This window comes from Heteronotia binoei, chromosome 4 (assembly GCF_032191835.1).
Source record: "Heteronotia binoei isolate CCM8104 ecotype False Entrance Well chromosome 4, APGP_CSIRO_Hbin_v1, whole genome shotgun sequence".
Classification (NCBI taxonomy): Eukaryota; Metazoa; Chordata; class Lepidosauria; order Squamata; family Gekkonidae; genus Heteronotia; species Heteronotia binoei.
This window is the reverse complement of record NC_083226.1, coordinates 91,444,079-91,469,345: the sequence shown is the minus strand read 5'-3', so window position 1 is coordinate 91,469,345 and position 25,267 is coordinate 91,444,079. Positions and strand designations below refer to the sequence as shown.

General features: G+C 45.4%; 1 protein-coding gene across 4 annotated transcripts in view; it reads right to left on the bottom strand.

Annotated features, from left to right (window-relative positions):
- The window catches only part of ZNF608 (zinc finger protein 608), a 289,656-nt gene that overhangs the window by 144,111 nt on the left and 120,278 nt on the right, over nt 1–25,267 (bottom strand). The gene's annotated exons all lie outside the window — the stretch shown is intronic.

Sequence of the window (25,267 nt, the reverse complement as noted above, 5' to 3'; positions counted from 1 at the left end):
ATTGAAAAGGAGAATATATAACAAGATACCTAATTGGGCTACCTCCTCTGGAAGCCTTTTTCCAACAGAGATTGTTTATGCAGAATGAAATAATAAGATATAAAGATATTTTGAATAATACAGGTGTGTTGAAGTCAGATGAGATTTTAAGAACCCAAAATATTATTTTAGATTGGTGGTCAATGGTGCAGCTAAAATCAAGATATGTATTTTTCGGACCATTAGACGCACCGGACCATAAGACGCACCTTCGTCTTCCACCATCTTCCGCTGCCTCCCAGCACAACCGTTGGGGATACGGGCGCCATTGCAGCCTTCGGGCTGGAGCCAGGCACGCAGGAGCGCGCAAAGCGCTGGGTTTGCGGTGGGGCGGAGGGAGCCAGGCACGCGGAGGGAGCCAGGCACGCAGGCGCGTGCAGGGAGCCATGCACACAAGTGCGCAGGGAGCCAGCCACGTGTCCCACCGGCGACCGGGTTTGCAGTGGGTCCGTTTATGGTCCGGTGAGTCTGGGTTTGTGGTGGGGGCGGAGGGAGCGATCCCAGCACTTGTCTCCCAGGGCTGCAGGCCCCCTCCCCCCGCCTCAATCTCCTTTTTTTTCAGTATTTGCTCCATAAGACGCACACACTTCCCCCCACCACTTTTTTTGGGGGGGAAAGTGCGTCTTATGGTCCAAAAAATACGGTGACAAAGACAGAGAAATTGGTTTTCATCTACAGGACTGCCCCATTGATAAGTTACTTTTGGGAATAGATACAAAAATAATTAGTAAGATCTATAAAAACCTTCTTCAATAGGATATGTGTGATGAAGAAGTAAAAGAAGTCATGGTTAAATGGGCAAGAAATGTAGGTCATAATATAGAGCTGGAACAATGGGCACAGGTAAGAAATGTAAATATAAAAATCACGAGGTCAACTGCATTCAAGGAGAACATGTATAAGATTATTTATCGATGGCATATAACTCCAAATAAGATTGCTAAAAAGTTTCCTGGGATGTCTAATAAGTGCTGGAAATGTGAAAACTGTACAGGTGCTTATTTCCATGTCTGGAAATATATATTGTTGTTGTTTGTTTTCTTTGTTTTAGGTAAGGTATGTGACTAATTTGAGTATGTACAAAGAATCTGATCTTTATAAATGAAATATGAACTGTTATGTAATTTGATATTGTAATAAAGAAGCATTATTATCAAAAATATTTCCATGTCTGTTGGTCTTGTAAAAAAATTCAAGGGTTTTGGACAAAAATACATTAAATGTTACGTGAAATGTTAAAAATAGAATTCCAAATTCACACCTATTTGCCTGGACCCTTTTTTGGAGATGCCAGGGATTGAACCTGGGACCTTCTGCTTCCCAAGCAGATGCTCTACCACTGAGCCACCGTCCCTCCCCTGGGACGTTCTGACAACATATGTAACCCATTCTTTGCAAGTGTCCAGTTCTCATATCTCAAGCTTAACCATGTCTACTTGGGCAATAATTCTCAAATAAGTATGCTTAGGACTGCAGCCTTACATACACTATACACTATGCTAAGGGGTGATTTTATCTTAAAGCCATTGATAGAACACTGAACAAAATCATTCTTGTCACCTTCAAGAAAAGAACACATGCAGTGGAGTGTGACAGGCAGTTACAGCCTTAAAGGAGAATATTAGTGACCTTCACAAAAATAGTCTCAAAGCACATTTCTCCTCAGTGCTAGATCAGCATATGTAACTTTTAAAAAGTCATGTAAAATAATCACTACATGCTACTCAGAGAGCCAGTTTGGTGTAGTGATTAAGTGCATGAACGGAAGATTCTATTCACTTACCGTGAAGTCTTCCCTCTCTGTGGTCCTGGAGTGGTCCATTCCTCAGTCTTGGGAGCATAGGTCCTCCTCTCTAATTGCAGGGATGACAAACTTGACCCAGAGGGGAGGTGCTTGACCCTTGGACTCCAGTCTGTCATCAAGCCATCACACCTCCCTAAACATAATTCAACCGAAAAGAGATGAACAAAAGGAAGGATCCCCTTCCATTGACCCCCACCCCATGGTCCTGCCCATCCAATGTACACATAAATTCTGTCCCAATGGGCAAAGGGAAAGACAGGGGCCTTCAGAACCTGGACCAAACCCCAAAGCTGAGGCCACAGAAAATAGGGTGGGTAGGACTGGACCACTCGGGGACCACAGAGAAGGAAGACTTCACGGTAAGTGAATAGAATTTTCCGTTCTCCAGTGGTCCCAGGAGTGGACCAGTCCTCACTCTTGGGACGTAAAAGAGCAGTGGCCCAGGGTGGGTCTCCTCAGCTTCAAGAGCTAGACAGCGTGCTGAAGGACCCTTCTGCCGAAAGCGGCCGCAGTCACAGCCACTTTGTCAATATGGTAATGCTTAGTAAATGAGTGGACGGGCTTCCAGGCGGCTGCCGTACAAACTACCTCCATGGAAGGAAAGGATCGGTAGGCTGCCAATGTAACCTCCCCCCTAAGAGAATGGGCCATAACCCCCTGTGGAGGCTCTAAACCCTATGCTTTAAATGCCTCAATGATGCATCCCCTGATCCACCTGCGGATAGTAGCGGGAGAGATCCTTCTTCCTCTATCTGAAACCCTGAAGGACACAAATAGGGACTCAGTTTGATGTGCATCCCTAGTCCTATCTAAAAAGCCTAGAGCTCTGCGCACGTCCAAGCAGTGCCACAGTTTTTCTTTCTCATGCGTTGGCGTGGGACAAAAAGATGGCAGGATGATGTCCTCCAATCTATGGAACCTAGAGTTAACTTTAGGAATGAAGGCTGGATCAGGGCGTAACACCACCTTGTCTTGCTGGAAAACACACAAGTCCTTGTGAATGTAGAGGGTCTAAATTTCTAAAACCCTACGTGCTGAAGTAATTCCTACCAAGAACACCATCTTGAAGGTAAGTAACTTAAAGCTGCATGATGCCATGGGCTCGAAAGGCTTATGACAGAGGGCATCTAACATCATATTCAGGTTCCAAGAAGGGAACTGGTGTACTGGGGGTGGATTGCAAAGTGCTACCCCTTTCAGAAAATGCCTAACATGAGGGTGCAACCTCAGGGAACCCCCCCTTTTAGACCCTCTAATGGCTGCAATGGCTGCCACCTGCGTACGAAGGGTGCTGGTACTAAGACCTTTCTCCAGACTGTCTTGTGGAAAGGCTAGAATGGTCAATACTGGGGCTTTCAGAGAATCCTCCCTCTTTCCAGCGCACCAAGAGCTAAAGGTTTGCCAGGTGATATTATAAGTCCTATTAGTAGACAGTTTTCTGGACGAGAGCATGGTGTCCACTACTGCCTTGGGGTATCCTAGGCTATTTAACTGTTGCCGCTCAACCTCCAAACAGTGAACTTGAGAAGTTCCGGCTGAGGGTAATTCAGGTCTCCTTGGGTCAGTAGATCTGGTCTCATCGGAAGTCTCCACGGGGACGCCACTGCCAATCTTTTGAGTTCCTGAAACCAGGCCCTCCTGGGCCAAAATGGGGCTACCACAATTACTTCTGCACTCTGATCCAGAATCCTTTGAAGAAATCTTGGCAGTATCTTAAAGGGCGGAAAGGCATAAAGAAGTGTCCTGGGCCAATCTGCGTTCAGGGCATCTACTGCCATGGCCCCTCTGCTCCTGGTTCTGGCAAAGGATTGGGGCACCTGGTGATTGCGATCTGACACAAACAGATCCACTTCCGGGGTACTGAATCTGATGCATATCTGATGAAAAGCCTCGGGGTGGAGGGTCCATTTCGCTTGGTCTACCGATTGATGGCTTAGCCATTCCGCTACTATGTTGTCCCTCCCTACAACATGGGTGGGCTTGAGGGACAACAGGTGGAGTTCTGCTCACCGGAAGAATCTCTCCGTGACGCTGGAAGCCATCGCTCTGGCGGAAAGTTGGACTGCTTCCAGAGTGGAATCTGCCGCGAAGGTAATCTGCTGCGAAGATAGTCAAGGTAATCTTTTTAAGAGAGTCCTTCACATCTCTAGGGAGATCATCCCTCTTGGCCAGCTCTGAGAGCCAGATGTAGGATGCGCTACAGAAAATAGAAGTGGTGGCAGATACTTTTAAAGCATTAGAAGAGGCTTCAAAATCCCATCTGAGGACCTTTTCGATGTGCTTATCCGTTGGATCCTTAGGCATACCGTCAGCGTCCATTGGCAGAATGGAGCTAGAGGCCAAACTATTGACTGGTTTGTCCACCACTGGTAGCTTCAGGCATTTAGTCGCCTCCAGGATAAATGAGTAAAATTTTGAGAAGTTAGAGGATGTAGCCTTGGGCTTTGCCGGATGCTCCCACTCTGACTTGATGATAGAGAAAAAAACAGCTGGGAGGGGAACCTGAAGTGGCTTAAAATCCAATTTGGGAATGATGTCGTCCATACCCACTGGCAGATCTACTTCCTCCTCTTCTTTGATTTTAGGGGTGTATTGTAGTTGTAGAGTTGAAATCACCTTAAAAAGGAGGCGTGAGGGCTTCCGGTTTCGGCGACGCGCGATTAGGAGCGGCTCGGACCAGTGCGTCCAGAGCCGCTTCTAAATCAGACCAATTGAGAGGTCGCCCACGAAGGGCAACTTGACTCTGGGGCCCAGGAAGGCAGGGTGCTCAAGTGGTGGCAGGGTGCTCGAGCGGTGGAATGGGGGTGTCAGTGGAGGCAGCTGCCCCCCGATCCCGCTTGCTCCTAGCCTCATTGCTCCAATCGCCATTTTTAAATGGCATGAGGGTCGACTGCCGGCTTTTCCTTTTCTTTCTGCACTCTGGATTTAAATAACTCTGCAATATTAAGACGAGCTGCATCTACCCCATCATCACTGTAAGTGTTCTTTCTTCAAATTACTGACGTGTATGGCATTATTCCCGACAAGCAGGGAAATGGAGAACCAGGGCTGAAGCGGAATTTAAGTGGAGGCAAAAGCTAAAGGTGGGGGAACTCTCTTTCCTTCTTTTTCAAAGCTTCTAAAAGTTTCTGCCTACCTTGGTAACATTTACAATACCTGCATGAGGAGAACCACACCAATCTTTAGTTATAGAAGAGACTTGATGGCTGAATTTAATTGACTTGTTTTAAACCCCCTCTAGGGGAAAAAGTTTTGGATTTTGTGAAAGTTGCTTGCAAGTATATATGGATGTGAAGGACAGCTGGCTTAAAAGTATTTTGAAGCTTAAATTGAAGTGCTCTGAGTGAATTTATAAGAGCTCTTAACTTGATTTTTAAATGCTGGTGGGTATTTTATATTGACTTATAAGACATAGCAGGATCTCTGGTTGGAAGAAGAATATCTGTGCAAATTTCCAAAGTGGATTCTCATTTCTTCTTGTTGGATGTTATGAATATAACCCTTTAATTTTGTTTTTGCTTTTTTTCTTTCTTTCTACCCATGGTTGGAATATTTTTGACATGGTTTAAATATTTTTGGCTCTGGATTCCCTTTTTTCCCTCACCCTTCCTTTTTTGGATTATCAAATATGGAAATTTTCTTATTTTTTAGTATTTTTTTGCTTTTCTCTTTGGGAGTGCCTGGTTTCATTTTTTTCTTGGATTATCTTTTTAGTTTTTAACTCTTGATTTCACTCTTGAATTATAAATACGGCATTCAGCCCTGGATTACAAATTTATACCTTGAAGTGGTTGAAAGACTCCGTAGTGACTTGGATTTTAATTGAACTATCATTGCTAGCGGACTTGTAATAGTGAATTGTTTTTTGTTGTTGTGAACTGAATTGTTTTGCCTACATACTATTAAGCGTGTTTTGCTAAAAAGCCTTGTTTATTATTATTCCTACTATTGTTTTGGGTACGACAAATTGTTGATAGAAGCTAGAAGGTTGTTTTCTTTTTAAAACTATTTTATAATAAGGACACTGCTTGGTGGAGATTAGCTTATCTGTTTGTCAGCGCGTCAGCGCACTTCCTAGGGTTTTGTTGTTGTTGTTGTTGTTTTTTAAATTCTCCAGGCCAGAGCTAAAGCTCTGTCAGCATGTCCTGCTCCGATTGCAGGGCTGAATAAACTGGAGTCCAAGGGTCAAGCACCTCCCCTCCGGGTCAAGTTTGTCAGCCCTTCAATTGGAGAGGAGTAGCTATGATCCCAAGAGTGAGGACTGGCCCACTCCTGGGACCACTGGAGAACCGGGTTTGATTCCCCACTCCTCCACATGCACCTGCTGGAATGGCCTTGGATTAGCCATAGCTCTGGCAGAGGTTGTCCTTGAAAGGGCAGCTGCTGTGAGAGCCCTCTCAGCTCCACCCACCTCACAGGGTGTCTGTTGTGGGAGGAGAAGATATAGGAGATTGTAAGCCGCTCTGAGTTTCTGATTCAGAGAGAAGGGCGGGGTATAAATCTGCAATTCTTCTTCTACTACTCTTATAGTTATTTTTAACAACTGTTTTTTTTCTGCTTCTGTATGACTTGTGGGTCATAATAAAGACTGACTGTTATCATTATAATCCTCTCTGTCTTTCCCCCTTTCCTTGAGGAATTAGTGAAACCCCTCAAAATGCCTGAGTGTTGCTCCCATACGTAACATACAAACCTTCTATACCCCTGTGACATTGCACAATTCATCCTGACAAATCACTTGGTAACATAAACACAACTTCTCTCTTTTATAAACTTTGCATATGAGAAAGGAACACTGGTACTTACCATGAGGGTTCCTTATGCTCTGAGGAAGGGAGGGCATCTTGACATGGGTCTCCCAGTTGTTGGTTCCCATGCTTGGACTTTAGCACCATGGGGTGAATGTATGTCTTTGTGGAAGGTCAGGTTTCTAAGTGGGACTGAAGTGCAAGGAAAGGAATGGCCAATGGGAGCAGTTTTGAAATTTGGTGGAGAGTGGATTGGTGTGCATAAATCACATAAAGGTGGTGGGAGAAAAGGGCTGGTTTGGGAGTTCTAGTCATTGATAGGTGCCTGGTGAATCTGGATGATTCATGATTTTTGTAGTGGATTGAGCAAATGTTGAGGGTGGTGGCTCCAGTTCCTTGGGGAGTTTATATTATATCGTTACATTTTGGGATGCATCCTTCTAAGCGGGAAAGAAACCTTGCTTCACACACACAAAAAAAATGCTTCCGGGGTTGCAGAGAGAAAAAGCTGTTGATCTAGTGTAGTGGGGAAGCAGATTTTCAGAGAGGAAAGAGGACCCTGGGATTACTTGTGTGGAGCACAGGGAATGTTTATCTAAGGTAGGGAGGCATACTCAAGGTGGATTACACAAAGTGAGTCAATACAGCCGACAAAATGGGACATTCACACTACTCTCCACCTACCAATGAAAGGATATCACAAATTGCAGGTAGGTGGGGGAGCAAGTGCAATACTGTACTGAAGGATAAGGTTTCTGAAGTTGACATTAGCAAATTTTACCAATTTGGGGGTCCAAATTACCCCTAGCTTAAGGCTTTTGCTTCTAAAATTCTGTCTATGTTAGGGACAATGTCCATCTATGAACAGCTCTTTTCTGTAATAAATGTCAATACATCAAAAGTATGTTCTCAGTTTACCGATATACACCTAAACATACTCAATATTGCTACAGCACATGTTGACTTCAGATTTTGATACAATAATTCAGAGCAAGAGGTGTCAGCTATCAAAGACAGTTAAATAAAAGAAATACTGTGTTAATGTTTTAAGCATGTTTATATTTGGAGTAAAATAATATTGTTAATTGGGTTTGCCTACGTTCTTTATAAAGTTTATATCTCTGGTACCTGGCATTACATTTTATGGCACATATGGTCCAGCCCAACAAAGTGACATTTATGTCAGATCTGGCCCTCATAACAAATCACTAGGACATCTCTGAACTGATGGCATGTATAAGAGCTTCATGATAAAGTTAAGCAAAGAATAAAACTTTCTTGTTAAACCTGGGTTTTGTTTACTAGAAAGTCAGTTTGTCCATTCCTCTTTCATTTGGCTCACAAAGAATTCTGGGAATTGCACTTCCCCTCCCCACACTATATAATCTTGGGGAAAATACCCTTTGGGTTTGGCTTTAGGACTAGCCTCTTTTCCCCTAGTTTCTGGTGGCTCTGAGCAACCTTGTGCCATCACAGTCTTGGCTAATTCCCTAGTAGACCTCTTAGCTAAAAAGACATTTGGGGGACTATGGGACTATTAGATCATCCTCATTTCCCTTTCTTCCTTGCCAGAAGAAGTGTTTTGAGTCTCTTGAGTCCTCATAGGAGGGAACTGGGTCTCTGTGGGAAGAGTGGGGTCTGTGCAACACCACTGTTTATGCTGCTTTAGTTAGCCAAGGCTGGTGCCCTGCAACCTGTCCCGTGTTTGAAGAGTCAACAACAACAACAAATTTTATTTGTATCCTGCCCTCCCCGCCGGAGCAGTCCTTCCTGCTTCCCCATCTAAACAATCCATAGGAAGGGGGGCAGAATGTGATCTGGAAAAGGGCTTTGAACAATATGTTTTCTGGCTCCCTCATAGGAAAGGTGGAGCCTACTCTTGCAGAAACTGAATTTCCTCCAACATTGCATAGTGAAGCTATCTCCATTGAGCATCCCATAACCATCTTCTGAGACATGGTCTGATTGTGCAGCATGTTCATCTCACTGCCTCTCTTATCTGGCACTGGCTACTCTTCCACAGGTGGGTATCTTCTCAACCCCACCAGGGACTAGTTCCTTCCCCACCCCCCCCCATCCTCCTTGGAGATGAATCTGTCAGAGGCTTTGTCAAAGTTCTCTATGTCCTCCACTGCTTCAGTCACTCCGCCCTCAGAAGAAAGGCTGAGGAGTAGGCCAAAGGGATTGAGGATAGAATAAAGCAATGAGTACATACAGAAGTGTAGAAACAGAAGCATTAGGTGTCAAGTCGGTGGATTCAATAACGAGGCTTTGTTGATAACAAAGTAGCTAGTTTATTGATATCATAGTTCTCGACCACAAGGAGATTGAAAGACTAAAGATCATACAGTAGAATGCAATCATATAAGGTACACTTCAAAGGGATTCTTGAGGGAGGGGCACTATGCAGGGCACATTCACGCATTGATGTTACAACTTCGTTCTCAGGCCTGCTTTGGCCTTGAGCGTCTCCTCCTCCGATGCCCGGCCTGAGAAGGCTCTATAATCTCTTTCACATATTCCCATTTCAAAGCACAACTACATAACAAAGGAAAGGAGGGGGGTGAGGAGAGTTCAAGCTAGCAGCATCGGCATACAGTATGGCTTTACCCAGGATACTTCTCTCCTGAACCAAAGATCGAGTGCAGGCTTGACCAGAGTTAAAGCAGACTTGACATTAGGTGCTCTGCTGAGTTGTAGGGGCCTTGTTTAGCAATTCCTACAAAAGCTTGGTCTCATTAATGAGGCAGGGAAGGAACTGAGAAAAGTGGGTAACTATGACCAAGAGAATGGAAGAATTTTAGTCCTGCCTCCTTGATGGACAGATGAGAATCATCCATGTCAAGTTACCCTCTCTCTCAAAAAGCGATCTAGTGTTAGTGTATAAATCCTGCTGGATGGTACTTTGAACTTTGGAGTAAACCTTCAATATATCTGGTGACAACACTGGGGGACCGGAAACAAAGCTTTTACCACAGTATCTATGAAGTTATGCAAGCCTCTTAGCTGATGCCTGAAACCGTGCTCTTGTTAAGGCCTTAGGAAGAAAACCTAACTCTTCAGAATGGTTTGTAACTCTTCAGTGGACAATCAGTGAAAATTTCTTATCTTGTGGTACTGCTGTCACAGTGCACAGCTTTTAGTAATTTTTGGTTGTGAGACTGTTATTTTAAGATGTTGTATTGGTATTTTTATTGTATATTTTGTTGAAAACCTCAATGCCTGTGTGGAGAAATGCCATTTTAGGCTATGTTTATCTGGGAGTTGGTAGGAGGAGGCTGTCAAACTTGAGGCAGGCCTTGGCCTGGTCTCCTCCTGCCCCCTCCCTCCTGTCTGGAACCAGCAATTCTGGGGGGGGGGGGGGGCTCCTAGAGAGACAGGGAGTCCTTGAGGCCTGCCTCCCAGAATGCTGCAAGAGAGGTTAACCAGTTCCTGGGTGGGAACTGGGTTTGATATGAGAAATTTTGAGCGGGAAACTGGCAGTTCAATTCAGTGAGTGATCCTGGCAACAGTCTCGGATAGGCTTCCCAACCCTCCCGTCCTGGCGGGGGACCCCCGAATTTGCAGCCTCCTCCCCCGTTCTCAAAAAATCAGAGGGCGGGGGGGGGGGAGAGAGAACATACCTGTAGGCATCATGTTATTGTAGAGCTTCTGCTCCGTTTTTAAAATGTGTCCCATTAAGGCTGCACAGGAAACAGGAAGGGCTTCATGGGAAAGGGTCAGTAACAGTTTCCATGGAGAATGGCCCCTCCCTTTCTTTTCCTGTGCAGCCTTGCTTTTGTTTTCACAGCAAAGTTCTGCTGGAAGACCAAGTAAGTATTTGTGTGTGAGAGAGAGGGAGGGGGCAGGGAGGGGGGATTCCCTGGTATGGAAGCCCTCCCCCCCCCTTTAGAAAGCATGGGGGGGAGGGAAATGTCTACTAGGCACTCTATTATTCCCTATGGAGAACGATTCCCATATGGAATAATAGGGAATTGATCCGTGGGTATTGGGGGCTCTGGGGGGGCTATTTTTTGAGGTAGAGGCACTAGATATTTAGTATAGCATCTAGTGCCTCTCCCCAAAATACCCCCCAAGTTTCAAAACGATTGGACCAGAGGGTCCAATTCTATGAGCCGCAAAAGATGGTGCCCCTATCCTTAATTATTTCCTATGGAAGAAAGGCATTTAAAAAGGTGTGCTGTCCCTTTAAATGTGATGGGCAGAACTCCCTTGGAGTTCAATTATGCTTGTCACATCCTTGTTCCTGGCTCCACCCCCAAGGTCTCCTGGCTCTGCCCCCAAAATCTCCTGGATCCGCCCCTAAAGTCCCCAGATTTTTCTTTAATTGGACTTGGCAACCCTAGTCTCGGAGTTTGAGTTGGAATATAGTCTTGGAAGGTATGGTTAGGGCAAGTTATATATTAGGGAACGGAAGATTCTATTCACTTACCGTGAAGTCTTCCTTCTCTGCGGTCCCGGAGTGGTCCAGTCCTCATTCGTGGGATCTCAGCTCCTCCTCTTCCATTGCAGGGCTTAACAAACTTGACCCGAAGGGGAGGTGCTGGATCCTCAGCAGTCAGTTCTTCTGCCAGCTATCCTACGTCCCTAATAACAACTCCAAGAACAATAGGAGAGAACATCTCTGGGGAAACAAAACCGTCACCTCCCTCCAGAGCTTATCCTGAACCCCTCCACAAGGGGCTCTAGCGAGGGACCCAGTAACCAACACAGTGTCCACCTCCAACTCCGAAGTCTCCAGACAAAGCCCATACCCCCTCACACAACTGGGTGGGTAGGACTGGACCACTCCGGGACCACAGAGAAGGAAGACTTCACGGTAAGTGAATAGAATCTTCCGTTCTCCAGTGGTCCCAGGAGTGGGCCAGTCCTCATTCGTGGGACATAAAAAAGATGAGTCCCTGGGCGGGCACCTCAGCTTTGTCCTGAGACCACGTGTTGGAGCACCTTCCTACCGAACGCAGCCTCGGCCGAGGCCGCCTTATCGATCCTATAGTGCTTAGTAAAGGAGTGAACTGACTTCCAGGTCGCTGCCTTACACACTACCTCCAAAGAAGGAAAAGCCCTATAGGCTGCTGACGTGGCTGTTCCTCTGAGGGAATGAGCTGTCACCCCTGTCGGGGGCTCCAAACCTCTTGCCTTGTAAGCCTCACAGATGCACCCCCTAATCCACCTACTAATGGTGGAGGCTGACACCTTGCGACCATTGTTTGAAACCCTAAAGGAAACAAACAAAGAGTCGGACTGACGAAACCCCTTGGTCCTGTCCAGATAGAAACTAAGGGCTCTACGGACATCTAGACAATGCCACAGCTTCTCTGTCTCATGGACTGGATTGGGGCAAAAGGAAGGCAGCACGATGTCCTCCGCCCTATGAAAGCGTGAGTTCACCTTCGGGATGAATGCAGGGTCAGTGCGAAGCACAACTTTGTCCTGATGGAAAACACAGAGATCCTTATGAATCGAGAGAGCCTGAAGCTCCGACACTCTGCGTGCTGAGGTGATGCCCACTAAGAATGCCACCTTAAAGGTCAGCAACTTGAGACTACACGATGCCATGGGTTCAAAAGGTTTGCCGCAAAGCACTTTTAGTACCGTGTTCAGATTCCATGAAGGAAACCTATGCACCTGCGGTGGATTAACCAAGGACACCCCCTTCAGGAACCTCCTGATATGCGGGTGTGTGGAGATAGACCTGCCCTTCCTAGACCCTCTGACCGCTGCTATGGCGGCCACTTGCCTCCGCAGTGTACTAGTGCTAAGGCCTTTTTCTAGCCCCTCCTGCAGAAAGGATAGTACAACGGAAACTGAGGCATGCAACGGGTCCTCCCCCTTATTCGCACACCAGATACGAAAAACCTGCCAGGTAACATTATAGCTCCTGTTAGTGGAGCTCTTCCTTGAGGACAACATGGTGTCTACCACCTTATCTGAATAACCCAGACTAATCAACTGTTGCCACTCAATCTCCAGGCAGTGAGCTGCAGCATTTCCGGTCGTGGATGATGCAGTTTGCCTTGAACTAGAAGATTCCCTCTCAACGGAATTCGCCACGGCTCCAGTACTGACAGACTTTGAAGGTCCTGGAACCAGGCTCTCCTGGGCCAAAAGGGGGCCACTGCAATCACCTCCGCTTTCTGCTCCCGAACCCTCTGCAGAAATCTCTGGATGATCTGGAACGGGGGAAAGGCGTATAACAGCTTTCTCGGCCAGTCTGAGTTCAGAGCGTCGACAGCCGCCGCCCCTCTGCTTCTTGTTCTTGAAAAATACTGCGGCACCTGGTGATTGTCGTCCGAGGTGATGAGATCCACTTCCGGGGTCCCGAATCTTTGGCAGATCTCTTGAAACGACTCGCGATGAAGAGCCCATTCCGACTGGTCCAAGGATTGCCGACTCAGCCAGTCTGCTACTACATTGTCCCTTCCTGCCACATGGATGGCTCTGATGGATCGAAGATGGGCTTCCGCCCATCTGAACAGGACCTGAGCTTCGTCCTGAAGTTTCCGGTATCTGGTGCCTCCCTGACGATTCACATAGGCCTTTGCCTTCATATTGTCTGTTTGGACCAGGACATGAGCTCCTGTTAACTTTTGTCTCCACTGAAGCAAGGCTAGACGTATGGCTCTCAACTCCAGAAGATTTATGCTTTCCTTGGCCTCTTGGACGGTCCACTGACCCTGTGTCACAGCTCCAGTCGTGTGCGCTCCCCAGCCAAAAAGGCTGGCATCTGTGGTCAACACCACCCTCTTGGGTTCCCGCAATTCCTGACCCCAGGAAAAGCGGTCGGGCGCCTGCCACCATCCGAGATCCTTCAACAGGGCAGGTGGTAATGTCAGTGAAATCGGACTTTTGGAACCTATTTGCTTCTGGAAGGGCAACAGGAATTTCTGGAGTGGCCTCGTGTGGAACCATGCCCACTGAACTATGTCCTGACACGACACCAACATCCCCAACAATCTTGCCAGTAACATCAGCTTGACCCGCTTCTGTTGCTGGACTTCCAAAATCAGCTGCGAGATCTTTGACTGTCTTTCTGGCGTCAGAAAAACCCTGTCCAGACTGGAGTTGATCTGAACCCCCAAGTGTGTCAGAGACTGGGACGGCTGAAGCCAGCTCTTCTGAACGTTTATTACGAATCCGTGCAATCTGAGGGTCTTTATGGTCAACTCTAGGTCCAGTTTCGTCTGCTCCTCCGACGGGGCCTTGAGCAGAATGTCGTCCAGAAACGGAAACAGGGAAACCCCCTGTAGCCGGAGGACCACCACGAGGGTGACTAATACTTTTGTGAACACTCTGGGCGAGGACTTTAAGCCAAAAGGCAGAGCTCTGTACTGGTAATGACGCCCGTCGTAGGAGAAGCGAAGAAACCTGCGGTGCCCCTTGGCTATAGGGATATGAAGGTAGGCCTCCGACAGATCTATGGAGGCCATGAAGTCTCCCTTTTGAACAGCTAGCAGTATGGATCTCAGAGTCTCCATTCGAAACTTCTTTGTAACGACCGACTTGTTTACCCACTTCAGGTCCAGAATCGCCCGAACATCTCCGTTCTTTTTGGGCACTACAAAGAAGACGGAATAAACACCTTGAAACTTCTCCGGCACCGGTACCGATTCGATGGCTCCTATCTGAACTAGATGATCGATGGCCCTTAGTAGTGTACGATGTTTCTCGAGAGATTGAGCTCTCTGTACCTCCAGGAACCGATGACGTGGAGGAGAAGAAAATTCTAAGGAGTAACCGTTGGTAACTGTGTCCAAAACCCATCTGTCCGAAACCGTTTGATGCCACACGTGGGAGAATCTTTGAAGCCGTCCCCCTATCCAATCGTGGTCCATTGGGACCACCCAGTCATGCTGAGGTGGACTTCTTCTGTCCCTTAATTGGTTGACTTTGTTTTCCTCCAAAGGAAGGTTTGCCGTCTCTGGCCTTTGGTTGCCACTTTGCCCTGTATTGTTTGAAGGAGGTTTGTCTTGAATCTCTCCTATTTCCACGAAAGGACTGGGACCTCTGCCTCGTCCTGTTCTCACGTCTCTTGGAGGGCAGGACTTTTTTTCTTATTTCTGTCCTCTATGAGATATCTGTCTAGACCTTCCCCGAAGAGCGAGGCCCCTTTAAAGGGAACTGCAGCCACTTTTGCTCTGGCTGAGGGATCAGCATCCCAATTACGGAGCCAGGTATTCCGCCTAGCTGTAACGCTAGAGGCCATAGCCCTAGCAGAGAGTTGAACTGCTTCGAGGGTCGAATCTGATGCAAAGGCAGTGGCTAGCGTAATTTTCTTAACATCCCTAGGCAGATCCTCTCTCTTAGCTAGGTCGGAAAGCCACATGTATGAAGCCCTACAAAAGAGAGACGTGGTAGCTGACACTTTTAGAGCACTAGCGGAGGCTTCAAAATCGCGACGTAAGGCCTGCTCTATGCGCTTGTCCGTTGGATCCCTTGGCATCCCATCCGCATCCATTGGTAGAATGGAATTAGAAGCCAAGCTGTTGACCGGGTCATCAACTACTGGCAACTTAAGCCTCTTGGTCGCCTCTGGGATGAAGGAGAAAAACCTAGAGAAGTTTGACGACACCGTCTTAGGCTTGGCTGGATGTTCCCACTCAGATCTAATTATTGAGAAAAACCCAGAGGGCAACGGGACCTGTAGTGGTTTTGAACCTGACTTGGGTATAATATCCTCCATTGCAACAGGAAACTCAGCATCCTCCTCATCCTTGGATTTTGGAGTATACTGTATCTGCAATGTCCTAATCACTTTTGGCAGTAGGCGTGGATACACGTCTGCTGGAAACAGTTTGGAATGAGTAGAGGCCGGCCCCTCCTCTTCCTCAGAGAGTTCTCCTGAGTCAGGTGACGAAGAGCCCTCAGATAAGTCAGAATCCTCTTCTTCTTGATCAGAGGGAGCTGAATGCAATTCTAACCTACTGCGCTTGGGAGGCCTGGAGGAAACCCCTTCCTTTTCCTTATCTACCTCTCTGTGTTTCTGTTTGACTGCCCTCTTAAGTGACGGGGTTGGGGTGGCCACAGAGGCAGCTTGAACCTCTTTTTTGACCAGCTCTTGGAGCCAAGAAAGAAGATTAGACTTAGCTTCATCTGCTGAAAGATCAGCCTGATGCACTTCTGTCCCCTCTTCCTGTGCTGGTGAATCAGCCAGCTCCAACTCGCATGTGCCCTCCTCCAGCATTGCTCGCATAGGAAATCTAGTGGGGGCGGCCATCTTAGAGTGAATGGCCCTATAAGACACAAGTAGTATAAGTAAAATGGCTTCCATTCCTGCCAAAAACCTCCCCCCCCCCTCACCAGCTCCTGACTGGTTTTTTAAAACTCCCTTTCCCTTTTCAGGGACCCCTTCCAGCCGAGGTCACCCCTCCTGGATGCAGGAGCAAACAGGGAAGCCAGAGGAGAGAAGGGAATGAGGGGAGGGGATGGGGGGAAGCGCTGAATAGCGACGTCTGATCCCAGCTTCCTTTACAGCCCCGTGGGCTTAAGCTGCCAGCACCGACAAGAGGGGCTCTGGGAGTCTACAGATCTCCTCTCCCCCTGGAAATCCCCTAAGGGTTCCCCCCCTTCCCATAGAGCTTACCACTGGTTCTGGGAACCAACGCGCCGTCGCACTGTCCACGGCGCCTCGGGAGGGCAACGTGAAGCACACGAGTCCTCTCCCTTTTTCCCTGGCCTCAGCTGGTCTTCCCTTTGACTTGCTGCCCTGCAGGCCCCCGGGGTTGCCGGTGTGCCTTTGCTGGGAGCGGCTGGGAGAGACTATCCACAGCCCCGTGCGTCCGTCGGGCTGGGAAGAGGCCGGGAAGAGCAATTAGGCGCGAACGCGTGCCTCGACAGAGAGGCTACTGCGGTGCGTCGTTCAAGCGTGGGAGGGATTTTTCCCTCCCCGCTTTCCCTGAGGAGAAAAAACAGCGGCTCGTCCTAATCTCCCTGCTGGGTGATTTCTGCCACTGACTCCAGGTATTCTTCTTTTCCTTTCTTTCTTTCTTTTTTTTTTTTATTATCTCGGGTCAAAGAGCCTCAAGGGGGCTCTAAAGCACGTCCTGCTTGGATTGCAGGGCTAACAAAACTGACTGCTGAGGATCCAGCACCTCCCCTTCGGGTCAAGTTTGTTAAGCCCTGCAATGGAAGAGGAGGAGCTGAGATCCCACAAATGAGGACTGGCCCACTCCTGGGACCACTGGAGAAAGAAGGAACGTTTATCTCTACTTTCATTTATTACTTCTGTTCACCTTGTATTTAAAAATGTCTGTAAATATGCATGTTTTAAATAAATATTTTATTTATTTAAAAGGTAGTCCCTCTGTACCACCAAGGTCCCCCAACCGCCTTAGACCACACTACTGTTAGAGGGGAGGTCCAGGGAAGGCATACAGTTGGCAAGGGTGCCAATCCTCCAGGGGTCCCCCAAAGAAGGACTGTGGTCTCTGTGTTAACCAGGTGCTGGGTTGGCAGAGGACTTTGAGGCCACAGAACTGGCAAGGGGGATTGGGAGTCCTGTTGCACTCAGTCAAGAACCCCTAAATTGAACAGGTGGTGGCAGAGTGCCCTAGTGGTGGGAAGATTAGCTCTCTTCACGAGTTGGCAACTCAAAAGGGAGTTGACGGGACCGGGTCTGAAGGCAGAATCGGGCCGGTTCTGTCACAGCTTGGAAGTACCATTACCAGTTATATTATGCTATACACTACAACATAACCTATTATTTAATGTTAACATCATTTGAAAATTATTTTTTGTTGCACAAAGGTGGGGAAATTTGAGAACTCTTTAATGTGACAGTCTGGTACATTTATAATACTTGTTCCATGAAAACCACAGTTTACAAGTGAAGTGTCAGCCACAAATACATACCAAATGCTACCATATAGACTAGATTCTTACATCCCAGTTCAAAAAACACAACAATATGGAAGGAAGTTCCCATGAAAACAAGATTTACTTATAAATGATGAGTTTTGGAGAACAGACTCACACTTTATCACATACACTGCTCATCACGTTGAGTTAGTGCACGTACCAATCTGGAGCACTTGTATAGCATAAGAAAGGTTTAATACTCTGCCTTCATAGCCATAGAGAATAGGAATAGTAAAGTTTTCTAGTTATTTGTGTCTGGCACATCATAAAACTTGTTGAATGATATTGATAACATGGCCTAATACTGATAAATTATTGAATAGGAATTATTGGCACCAAAGAACAGAAATGAAAGATGCATGATTTAGTTCTTGTTTAATATTGGAAATTTACCAGATGAAACTGTTTATTCCTTTATAAGGAAAACTGCCTTTCTCACACTTAGAATGTGCTTTTTCCCAACAGAGGGAAGAGAGAGTACAGAAGTACAGAAGCAGGCAATGTCCTGTTTCAATAAATAAAAATCTTCTGAACATGGAAGAGGACAGATGAAATGACATTCTTTCCAGTGCAGAGACACATTATAAAATACCACACTGGTGCCCTCCAGACCTTTAACATGGAACACTTCTTAATTCAGTGGGAGTCAGAAGTTTAGTTTACTCAGCAAGAATAATTCTATTAAAAGCTACTGCTTTTTCATGTCACTACAATTCATACTCTTACATTCCAACTCTGGTTAATGTACGTCAGTGAAATGAACATTAAAGCTATCCTCTCAGGCAGGATATTTTTAAACAGAAATTATACATGCTTTAAAAACAATCTAAAAGGATCAATCCGTCTTATGAATCTGATAAAGGCACACATGGAAGGAAAGACAAATGGATGGTTCAGAGCATATAAAAGAAAGAAAATCATTTTTTTGCTATTGGTGATCAAGAAGACACTGTAAAGCACTTTGGCGATGTCTTATATGTTATTGAACAGAATCTAATATCTATTGCTGAACACAGCCCCAAAGAACGTATTAAAAAATCCACTGTTAGGTTATATATAGCTAGGGGATTTTGCCCCCCAGCAAAACCAGGGAAACACTCAGCTTTGCAGAAAAAAAAAATTGAAAACTGAAGTGTGTGTGTGTGGGGGGGGGGAGATAATGGGTACTGAAAACCCCACAAAGCTACATAAACATGAGATCTTATACTTGAAGGTCCAAGATCTCAGTCATCATTATGGGGGGTTGCTTAGAAACCCCAGTAATCAATGACACAGCAAGACAATGATGAAAATGGTAGAGGGAGAAAGATGAAGGTAGTGGAAAAAAAATGATGAGACAACAGGGTGGGGAAGATTTAAGAGGGAAGAAGAAGGGAGGGGCATAATGAGGAGAGCAGGTACCAGCAGCGGAGAAAATACTGCCATGGTAGTGGCAGAAGAGGAAGAACAGCTGAAGAGGGGTAGTAGTAATGAGGGATAAGAGCAAGCAGGATGAGATTGAAAATAAGAGTACATGGTGGCAAGAGAAGGGAGAAAGTTGCAGGAGGATGGGAAGGAAAGAGGTAAGAACATAAGAGAAGTCATGTTGGATCAGGCCAATGGCCCGCCCAGTTCAACACTCTGTGTCACATAGTGGCAAAAAAACGAACACACCAGGTGCCGTCAGGAGGTTCATCAGTGGGGCCAAGACACCACAAGCCCTCACCCTGTTGCCCCACCCAAGCACCAAGAATACAGAGCATCACTTGCCCCAGACAGAGTTCCAACAATACGCTGTAGCTAATAGCCACTGATGGACCCCTGCTCCATATGTTTGTCCAATCCCCTCTTGAAGCTGGCTATGCTTGTAGCCGCCACCACCTCCTGTGGCTGTGAATTCAATGTGTCAATCACCCTTTGGGTGAAGAAGTACTTCCTTTTATCCATTCTCACCCGACTGCTCAGCAATTAATTGAGTGCCCACGAGTTCTCTATCCCATGCATAATCTTGTAAACCTCTATCAAACGTCTGGCCTGTGGGCCAAAACCACCCTATGGAGGCCCTCAATCCGGCCCGTTGAGAGAGCAACCCCCCCCCCCCGAGGGAGGGAACAGGGCACTGCCTGGCAGTGAAGACTGGAGGGGCCCAAGGCCCGGAAAGCAACTGTCCAGACATGATTTTGTCTTACTATCTGGGGAGTGGTAAGAATGACTTTTCGCTCTGCTCCCCTGCCCGCCTCTTCCCTGCCCCGTACCTCTCTGTGTGAAGCTAAGTTTTGAGTCCACTGGCACTAAAGAAGACCTTTACTTGCAGATATGAGCGGGCTCTGCTACTTCCTCCCCTCTCCCTTCTGCCTCCCTTCCCGGCATCTGGTTCCTCCTCATCTCCCTCCCACCTCTTTCCCTCCCCAGCATCTCTGTGTGTGTATGTGAAAGAGAGACAAGCTAAGTTTTGAGTCCACCAGCATTAAAGCAGACGTTTACTAGCAGATATAAGCTGGCTGTGCTACCTTCTCCCGTTCCCCAACCCCTTTCTCTCCTTGGCTAGTGTTTGTGTGTATATATGTGTGAAAAAGAGAGAGAGAAGCTATGTTTTGAGTCCACCAGCACTAAAGAAGACATTTACTTGCAGGTATGAGCTGGCTCTGGTTCCTCCTCCTCTATCTTCCCACCCTGCCTCTTCCCTTTCCAGGCATCTCAGTGTGTGTTTTGAGTCTACTACACTGGCTCCTAAGTTTTGAGTCCACTGGCACCTAATAATATTTCTTTCAAGGTATGAACTGTGTTTTGCTCCTCTCTGTGTCTTTCTTGGGCTTGTTATGCTGCAGTTCTGAGTACCTCCTCCTCCCCCTAGCCTTGCTACTGAGTGTGTCTCTGTGTGTGTGAAGCAAGCCACAGAGGTGGGTTAGACTGAGAGTGTCCAGACCAAGTTCACTCAGCACATTTCCTTTTATATACTGGGTATTTTGAACCTGTCTCTTAAATAATAGTCTGACCACTATACATTGCTGTCTCTCTATTAATAGAGAAATTAAAATAGGGGCTTTAGTTATTTTTCTGAGGAAGACAAACACTCCAGTTTAGCTATGTAGATTCCCCAGTCTAGTCAGCATGAGGGCATCAGCAACGAAAAATTGCATGAGTGTTAAATGTTTTAAGCAAGTTTGTGTTTAAAATTGAAAAAGCAGTAGTCATGGGTGTAGGAGGAGGAGAAGAAGAATTGCAGATTTATACCCCACCCTTCTCTCTAGAGGCCCCATGGCGCAGAATGGTAAAACAGCAGTACTTCAGTACTGAGGTCTGAACTCTGCTCACGACCTGAGTTCAATTCTGGCAGAAGCTGGATTCAGATAGCCGGCCCAAGGTTGACTCAGCCTTCCATCCTTCCGAGGTCGATAAAATGAGTACCCAGCTTGCTGAGGGGAAACTGTAAAAGACTGGGGAAGGCAATGGCAAACCACCCCTTAAAAAGTCTGCTGTGAAAACGTTGTGAAAGCAATGTCACCCCAGAGTCGGAAACAACTGGTGCTTGCAAAGGGGACCTTTCCTTTTTCTTTCCAAGATGGAACCTGAAACGAACACCATGTCATCACTAACATCAACAATTGAGAGCAATAAGATGAGATTATTTTAGATTGATTTTAGATTTTTATATTATGTAAACTTAATGGTAAATTTTAAATGGTATAGAAATGTATAATTGTTTTATTGTTTAACATGGCTTTTGCCATACCCTGTAAGCCGCCCTGAGCCTGCCCCGGCAGGGAGGGCGAGATATAAATAAAAAAAAAATTATTATTATTATTTCCTTCTCTCTAAATCAGTGACTCAGAGCGGCTTACACTCTCCTATATCTTCTCGCCCCACAACAGACACCCTGTGAGGTGGGTGGGGCTGAGAGGGCTCACAACAGCTGCCCTTTTCCTGCATTGTGCAGTGAGTTGGACTAGATGACCCTGGAAGCCCCTTCCAACTCTATCATTCTGTGATTCTATAATATATATATATATATATTTGTGCTTGCCTGTGTCTTTTATAAACTTTATATTTCTGCTACCTGGGATTCCACTGTATGACACCCATGGCCCGGCCCAACAAGGTCTCATTTATGTCAGACCCGGCCCTCATAAAAAATGAGTTCGACACCCCTGTTCTATTATGTCACCCCCTCAGTCGACGTTTCTCCAAGTTAAAGTACCCCAAGCATTTTAACTTTTCTTCATAGGGAAAGTGTTCCAACCCTTTAATAATTCTAGTTACCCTTTTCAGGACTTTTTCCAAAGTGATAGTATCTTTTTTTGAGATACGGTGACCAGAACTGTACGCAGTACTCCAAATGAGGCCGCACCATTGATTAACACAGGGGCATTATGATACTGGTTGATTTGTTTTCGTTTCCCTTCCTAATAATTCCCAGCATGGCGTTGACCTTTTTTATTGCAGTCGCACACTGTCTGAACATTTTCAATGAGTTATCTACCATGACCCCAGTCTCCTCCAGTTCACATCCTATCAACTTGTTTTTACAGTTAGGATTTTTGGCCCCAATGTGCATTAGCTTGCACTTGGCCACACTGAACCTCATTTGCCATCTTGATGCCCTCACCCAGCCTCCACAGATCCCTTTGGAGTGCCTCACAATCTTCTCTGGTTCTCACCACTCTGAACAATTTAGTGTCATCTGCAAACTTAGCCACTTCACTGCTTACTCCCAACTTCAAATCATTAATGAACAAGTTAAAAAGCATCGGACCCAGTACTGAGCCCTACGGCACCCTGCTGCTTACCACCTTCCACTGAGAAAATTGCCCATTTATACTCACCCTCAGTCTCCTATTAATTAGTCAGTTTTTGATCCACAAGAGTACTTGTCCTTTTACTCCATGACTCTCAAGCTAACTAAGGAACCTTTGATGAGGAACTTCATCAAAAGCTTTCTGGAAGTGAAGGTAAACAACATCAATTGGGTCCCCTTTGTCCACATGTTTGTTCACCACCTCAAAGAAGTCTAACAGATTAGATACAAAACAAATACTAAAGGAGCAAGATACAGGCGACTTGGAAATTAAACAGGAAGAATCAGAGACCAGGATTACTAGATCAGACATGTATAAAGTAAAATATACTCCAAGATTTTTAAGCATATCAGAAGAAATAAATGAGGATTTATTTTGTTCAGTAGTGGAAACATTGATCCCCATGCTGGAAAAAGAAAAAGAAAAAACCCGAGAGGGAAATTGAATATATATATATAGGTTAAACTCTCTAAAGCTAAAAAAGAATGGTTCACTTAGAGAAATGCATTCAAGAGACATAAGGAAACAGATCAAAGATGTAGTTTGGAGAAGGGAAAGGGAGCAACTTATTAGATCTAGAGGTCAGAAAAATAAAAAAATGAAAGAGATATTATGGATAATTAGGCATTTAACTCCAAAACCAAGAGAAGTTTTAAATAACCAAGAGAGAAATTGGCGTAAACGGAAGAAATACCAAAAATGGAGGACTCATTAGGAAAGAAATACCAAAAATGGAGGATTCATAATTGGATGGTGCTGCTAAATGGAATGCCAAAGCAAATAGTTAGATTAGTGGGGCACGTCATACAGACGGTTAAAGGTGTATGGAAGTAAAGTATTATGTAAGGTGTCAAGCGTCATCGATAAAATATCTTTAATGAGTTTTCCTTGAGCGCAAATGAAAAGGATAAATGGGTTTAATTTGTAACGTAATAGTGAAGGTGAATGCAGTAAATGGTGAATAGAGATAATGGAATTTGAATGTATATATAATTAGTGAAAACACTGCCTTCGACTTCTGTTTTAATAATTTTTTTCTTTTGTATGGTAACAGGCTTGTACACAATATATTAATTTAATAAACTATAAAAATATTGGAAAAAAAAAGAAGTCTAACAGATTAGTGAGACAAGATCTTCCCTTACAGAACCTAAGCAGAGTTTTCCTCAACAATTTTTGTTCATCAATGTGCCTACTCATTCTGTCCTTGATAATGCTTTCTACCAACTTTCCTGGTATTGAAGTCAGACTGACTGGCCTGTAATTTCCAGGATCTCCTCTGGATTCCTTTTTAAAGATAGGAGTGACATTAGCTACTTTCTAGTCCTTAGGAATGGAAGCAGAATTTAATGTAAGATTATATATTTTTGTCAGGAGTTCCAAAATTCCACCTCTGAGTTCTTTCATAACTCTTGGATGTATACCATCCAGGCCTGGTGACTTATCAGTTTTTAAATTGTCTATCAGTCATAGGACCTCCTCTCTTGTCTTTCAACACTCCTCCCAAAATCAGTTCTGGAGCGGGCAAACACTTCTCATCTTCCACAGTGAAGATGGAGGCAAAGAATGCATTCAGCTTCTCAGCTATTTCCCTATCATCTTTCAGTGATCCATTTACCTCTTGGTCATCTAAGGGCCCCACTGCTTCCCTGGCTGGTTTCCTGCTTCTAATATATTTGAAGGAATTTTTATTATTGGTCTTTATGTTTTTTGCAATATGTTCCTCATAGTCCCATTTTGCCTGCCTGATCACAGACTTGCATTTTATTTGCCAAAGCCTGTGTTCCTTTTTATTAACCACACTTGGACTAGCTTTCCACCGCTTAAAGGAATCCTTACCTTTTACAGCTTTCATTACTTTGTTTGCTAACCATGCGGGTCCTTTTCTATACCTGTTTGTGCCTTTTCTGGCTTCTGGTATATATTTTATCTGACCTTCTAGGATCGTAGTTTTAAACTGCCTCCAAACTTCCCCAAGGGTTTTGACCCTATTTACCTTTCCTTTCAGTTTCCTCCTCACATGCCTCCTCATCTCAGAGAAGTTATCCCTTTTAAAGTTAAAAGTGATTGTGTTGGTCTTTTTGGGCAACTCTCTATTTATACAAAGGGTGAACTCAATAACATTATGGTCCCTATCATCCTTATGCTCCCAAGTGGTGCAATCACTTTTACATCTCTCATCAGAACTTGGGCATTACTTAGAACCAAGTCCAGGATCGCTTCTCCCCCGGTAGGTTCCGTGACCATCTGCTCCATAGCACAGTCATTAAGAGTGTCTAGAAACTCAATCTCATTCTCCCAACATGAACACATACTGATCCAATCAATGTGCCGATAGTTAAAATCACCTATTATGACACAGTTTTTGTGTCTAGCCGCTATCTTAAATTCATTCATCATTTTATTACATCCTTTATCTTTTGATCCAGTGGGCAATAAAAAACTTCCAGAGTTAAACTTTCTTTTGGGTCCACTATTTCGACCCAAAGCATTTCTAGAAGCGAATCTAATTCTCTGACCTTCTCAGTCTTACTGGATTGTATACCCTCTGACATACAGAGCCACCCCACCTCCAATTCTTCCCTTCCTATCCTTCCAATATAATTTATATCCAGGAATCACTGTGTCTCACTGATTTTCCTCATTCCACCAAGTTTCTGGAATACCCACAATGTCTATATTTCCCCCCAACACTAAGCATTCCAACTCCCTGATTTTACCTTGGATACTTCTAGCATTTGTATATAACCATCTATAATTTCCCAGGCAAGTTAGGCCTGCAGCCTTCCTCCTGCTGCCTGGAGACTTTGCCAGGCAGTCCATACTGTTGTCACCATCTCAGTGGACAACTCTATTCCTTTGCCCCGTAGAAAAGTAACAGCTAACCGTTCTTCTCTTTGAGATGAGTCATACCGAACCAGAGACATTTAATCTCCTGTTGGCTTTCCCCCAATATTAAGTTTAAAAACTGCTCTGCCACCTTTTTTATTTTAAGTGCCAGCAGTCTGGTTCCTTCTTGTGACAAGAGGAGACCGGCCCATTGG